The sequence below is a fragment of the Gavialis gangeticus genome, unplaced genomic scaffold (genome assembly GCF_001723915.1).
Source record: "Gavialis gangeticus isolate Ggan-Ray unplaced genomic scaffold, GavGan_comp1, whole genome shotgun sequence".
NCBI lineage: Eukaryota > Metazoa > Chordata > Crocodylia > Gavialidae > Gavialis > Gavialis gangeticus.
Window position 1 is genome coordinate 23,522,788 of NW_017729002.1, and position 5,615 is coordinate 23,528,402.

The window sequence follows — 5,615 nt, forward strand, 5'->3', positions numbered from 1 at the left end:
GGGAAAAAATAGCTCCAGTTCCTTGCTCTTAAATGCCGTTTCTCCACCCATCCATGCAAAGGGCCTCCTGTTGTTGGACCTTGTGGTGTTTCCCAACCTTGTTGTAGAACCTCCTCCCAGGGCGTGTCTGTCTGTAGGGGGCAGGTGAATGGGCAGCTCTATCCAAGGTATAGCTCATGCTAGAGGAGTGCTTATTGCCCACCAGCTTTGCTATGAAAGGAGGCTCGCTCTTGACCCCAGCATTCTTTCCTGCCCATGGCAGGGGGTCAGACTTGATCTGCTCAGGTCCCTTCCAACCCTACCAACTCTGAAACTATGAAACTAACTTCAGTTGCACCTTGGGCATGGGATTGGGCCTGGCACAGTCTGGGAGCCTTTGTTAGCCTAGAGCTTGGGGCACTGGGAACGATGCTCTGCTGTGATTCTGGCCTGCAAGGAGGACTCCCCCAGGCCCACAACTCCAGCCACCTCCTACAGCCCCTCACCCTCACCCTGGCTTTTGACTGCATTGTGTTGGCTTTATTAACGGGCAGCTGGGTGGAGGGAAAAGAGCCAACTCTGCTCTGAAGAGCCTGAAGTTTGCCTAGTGGAAGGGAAGAGCCATCCCCCAGGTCTCTGGTCTGGGATGCCAGGTGCTATCTTCTTTAAACATTGAAATTAATGTGCTGGGGTAGTGAACCCAAACCATCAAGCTCTGGGCACTCCAGAGCTGCATCCAGCATAGGCCCAGGTTCCAGTGTGGGTCTGCAGCCCCCAGTCAATCCAGTATCTCATTAGTCATGTTCCAGTGGAGGTGTGTCCCTGTGGTCCCTGCTGGCTGGGGAAGGCCCTTGGAGGACCATCAGCCAAGCCATGAATAGCCCTGCCTCCCCTGGCTCAGCCTCACCTGTGGTCCTGCTCCCACAGGAACTGCTGTTATGCTCCATCTGGTGTGTGTTGTGTGTCCCATACCTTACTCTGCCCATGGGGGCAGCTGCTGCCACGGAGCATTGGAAGCAAGTGGATCTCCAGGGCATTAGGTACTCTGCAGGATCAGGCTCCCCAGATTGCAGAGCCCCCACCCGCGGAAGATGTGGCTGGTGACCTTGCCAGTGTGTTTTTTCCCATTTTTCCAGCACCTTGGTTGAGCTGTATCTGTCTGTCCCCCCCACTGCCAACCAGCACCTCTCCCATCCTGTCCTGTCTGACTGCTCCAGGATCACCACAGCGCTGAGATATTGCACTATAGTATGACATACGATTGCACATACTAAATGAACTAATATTTATGGGCAGGGGCTCTAGTTCTGTTCCAGTAATTGTGCTGTTGGGGTTTTTGGTTTTGTTTTGTTTTTCTGTTCCTGTAACTGGATCCTTCTTTTCTATTTCTGCCCCCCCTCCCCACCTTGTTATGACTATGATGGTGCATCATATTACTAAGAACTTTCCTGGCTCTTGACTGCATTGTGTTGGCTTTATTAGCAGGCAGGGGCCCTGTAGTTGCTGGGTATTACAGCAAGCTGGCAAGTTGCTAGTCCTGTTAGATGCAGGGGGCTAAGCACATGCACTGCATTTGGTCAGTCAGCACCTCCATCACCGCTTCTTGCTCCCAGTTGAAACTGACTGCAGCACCAAAGCTATGGTGGCAGGAGAGGCCTTGGGGAGATGCCAGTAGGGGGTTGGGAGTCTGCTGTCTGACAGGCCCAGTGCTGCTGTAACAGAAGGTGGGGCATTGGCTTCATACCCTACTTTTATGCTGTTGGGCAGCTTCTGGGCAGTGAGAGCTTAGCCTTCTCCATTTGAGGCCAGTGAGAAACCTGCAGTGGAAGCAGGAGTAGACCTGAAATCAGCCTTTCTTGGGGGCTGGCTGAATGTGGAGGCGGCAGTGGGGAGGGGATACCATGCATGTAAGCTCTTCTGCTCTCCTACCCAAAATCATAGCTGGGGCTTTCCCAAAAACAAGGGCTCACTGGAATTGGAGCTGGGTGACTACAGGTCAACACCTGGCATTGTAACATGACTATGGGAGGCTGCTTTCCCAGGCACTACCGCCTGGATGTGAAGCCTGGATAGACTGCATGTAGTATATCCCAGTGCTGACCAACCCAGCTGAAGAGCCAGTCAGAGCAGACGCTGCACTGGAAGCTACAGCAGTAACGACTGCCCCTGGGGAAAGCCCTGAGCAGGCCTGCAAGGTCCACTTGTGAAACTGGCTCTAGATGTGGCTGGTGTTTACAATTGTTACTCTTTGGTGGGCCTGTGCCTGCTGAGAAATCGCTGAGGCTCCCACCCACCAGTCACTGCATTTGGAGCTGTTGTGGGCTCAGGCACATGTGCACGGCACGGCTTTTCCACCAGCTTAAGTTCCACGGCCCTCCCTTAGCTACAGCAGCGGCTGGACCCAGGGCAGAGAGCGGAGGGTTCTGACTCCACAGACATCAGCGGCAATGCTCCTATTGCCCTCTGCAGCACCAGGCTGCCACTCCAGGACTCGGCACTTGCTACCCTGGGTGTGCAGATTAGGGCTCTGAGTGCACCAGCTCTCTACTTGCAGTTTGTGTGCTATTGGGCTCCTGGCACAAATCAGACCGTGCCAAAGAGTATTTCTAACGAGTTTTCAGTTTTTAACCCTCTCCCACCAAAAGGCTCCACTTGGCAGTTCTGGCTTTTCTAGAGCAAGGGAATGAATGGTCTCTCCCAAACCTTTGCATGCCTGCAGAAATACAAACCTGCAACACACGCTGTGCTGTGGCTGCATGACCAGCGTGCTGGACCTGGAGCTCAAGCACATGTGCTATGTACAATGTACACATCTGCAGTGTCTCTAAGGGGATCCCAGTGTGTGGGCTCAGCTCCCTTTAGCCCAGGGGTGGCCAACCTGCACACAAGTGCCACAGGGGGTCAGGCAGCCTGTTTTGTGGCATCCAGCAGATCAGGGAGCAGGCAAGCAGTGCAGCAGCTGAAAGCAGGGAGCAGAAAGCAGAGTAGTAGTAGGACTACTCTGTATGCCTTGGGCAAGGCATACAGAGTAGGGAACAGAAAGCAGAACACCAGGTCAGGCAGGGGAAGAGGATCAGCACAGCACTTTGGGGATGGTGCAGTCTAATTTGTGGCACAGCTGCCAAAAAGTCCCCCCTCCTCCTCCAATTTCTCCCCCACTCCTGCTTTAGCTTCTTGTGATAGGGAGGTGTTGGGGCTTGAGGGATGAGTTGCCTCTGGGATTGTGGGGCATTAGATTCAACCATCCGGTAAGAATTCTGGGAGGCAATTCATGGACACGGGTGACTATCCACAGACAGCGCTGGCCCTTTAGGCCTAGCACTGGCCCTTCCTAAGCAGTACCCTTACTGCTTGGACCAGTTGACCACAGATGGAGCCCAACCTGCTTCTGCAGAGACCCAGGTACATACCTAGCTTGAGGCAGTGCTCAAGGGCAGATGCTGCATCTGCCAGCAGGTTAAGCACAGTGTAAGGCTGCAGCCTGTGAATAATGAGATGGACTCCCTAGGTCAGGGGTGGGCAAAATGCAGCTTGTGGACCAGATGTGGCCTGCCAGGCCATTCTATTCCGCCCGCAGAGCCCCTAAAAAACTTAGAAAATTAGTATTTGTCTGCCCCTGGCTGCCTATCATGCAGCCCTTGGTGTCTTGCCAAAACTCAGTAAGTGGCCTTCCGCCGAAAATAATTGCCGGCCCGCCCTAGGTATAGGTCAGCCTCCTGCCCTGTGTGCTAGCTGTGGCATCAGAATTGGCCCTTCTTCCTGCTCCAGCTCCCTGCTTCCCCTGTCTAGTCTCCATTTCCTGTGTTTCAGTTGATTTCTAGCCACCTTGGGTCCATTTATTGGAAGCTCCTCTTGTGTGTAAAGCCCGGAGGCTGAGCACAGCAACTGGCAGGCAGGGGCACTGCACATCTCTGGGCTGGGCTGGTGCTGGGCTGCTGCTTGAAGGCTCTGTGTACTACAGGCAGCTGCAAGTAAGGGAGGTTGTTCCATCTCCAAAATAAACTGGATTTTCCAAGTAGTGTCTCTGGGTGGTCTTTGTGTATAAAAAGCTGCTCCCAGAGTTCGGGTTCAGCCTCCAGCCTCTGATTATCCTGCTACCAACTAGAGGGTGAGGGTCTGGGGCTGAGTGACTCCAGCCAGAGTGTGGCCATGGGAGGGCACAGCCTGCTCCACTCATGTTCACATAAACCCTCCCAAAGTGACTGCACAGAAGACCTGCTGCGATAGGTCCTAGGGCATGATTGGCTAGTTGGGGGATAATGGGACAGAAATCTTGTACCAGGAGTTGCCAATCCACTCAATCCCTTCATCAAAGGGGAAAATCAGGTGTGATGAAAGGGAAGCAAATATGCAACCCAGTTGCTCTCCTGTTGGCATGTTGGCATAGTTCAGAGTAGCAGCCAGTGAGCTCAGTGGGACCAGGGACTCCAGGAGCTAAGCTAAACATTCCTGGGAAAAGACAAGCTTACCTTTTAAAGTCTAGGGACAGACCAGGAGCGTGTGTGGAGAGGACAGGGATGAGGTGACACGCCCAAGTTTACACAGCATGTCAGTGGCAGAATTGGGGTTAGCTGTTGGGTCTTGTGGCTGTAACCAACATCTCTGAGGGCTTTTCAAAAGGCAGCATCAGCAGACTCTGGTGGTAAATGCAGAGCCACTTCAGCTGGTTGGGCCTGTTGCACATGGCATGGGTATACAGGACCTTTTCATGCAACGGTTAGGGGCTGCTTTTCCTGAAGGGCAGGGCAGGAAGAGGGAGCCTGCCTTTCTATCCTTAGCTCTAGCCCTGCTTATGGCTGGGTCTGGCAGAAGCTGGTGCAATGGGGCTATGCTGGGTGTTTGAAGCTGTGTGTGTTGCCTTCCCTTAGCACCATGTTTGTGGGCTCTGCTGGAAGCAGCTCTTCCTGTGGTGCCACTTGCTGCCTGAGGGATGATCCTGCTGCCCTTGGGTCTAAGTTGGCAACCAGGTCTCACCAGCTCAGAAGCTTGTGGGTCAGTTTGAGATGGAAGGTAGTTGCTACCTCCTCTCCTTAGGCTGACGCAAGGCCCACCCATGATCCAGGTTGCTTCATGCTTGGGAGACTATGACCTTTATTCCAGTGCTGTCAGTGCCTCCATCCACTCCTGGAGAGGCTGCTTAACCTCAGGGTGTTACAGTGACCCCAGCTCCAGCATGGGGCTGTCCCTCAGACATGCCAGATCTGAGCTGAAGCCTACACTCTGTGCCCAAGCTGGCAGGACGCTAGTTACAGCAATGTGGAGCTGTGCAGGGCCTAACCCCACGGTACTACAGAGATAGGCAATAGCTGTCCCAAGGTAACCTGGCACCTCAGTGGCAATGCTGGGATGGGAAGCCAAGTGTCCTCCCCCACTCCTTGCTGGAGAAGGTACCATTCCCAAGGAAGCTGTGGCCTTCCCTCCAGGAGTAGGCATCATAGCACTGTTTCAGCATCTCCTACAGGCCTGCTGAGCCCAGCCATGCTGTCTTTCCCAGCCCAGGGTCCCCTGCATCCTGGGCAAGTCCAGTGGAGCCCATTAGCAGACACGGGTACCACCAGAACTACCTCCCTGCCCCTAGCAGTCGGACAAGGGGCCCGTGATGAATTTTTTTTTTTTTTTTTTTTTTTTTTTTTTTT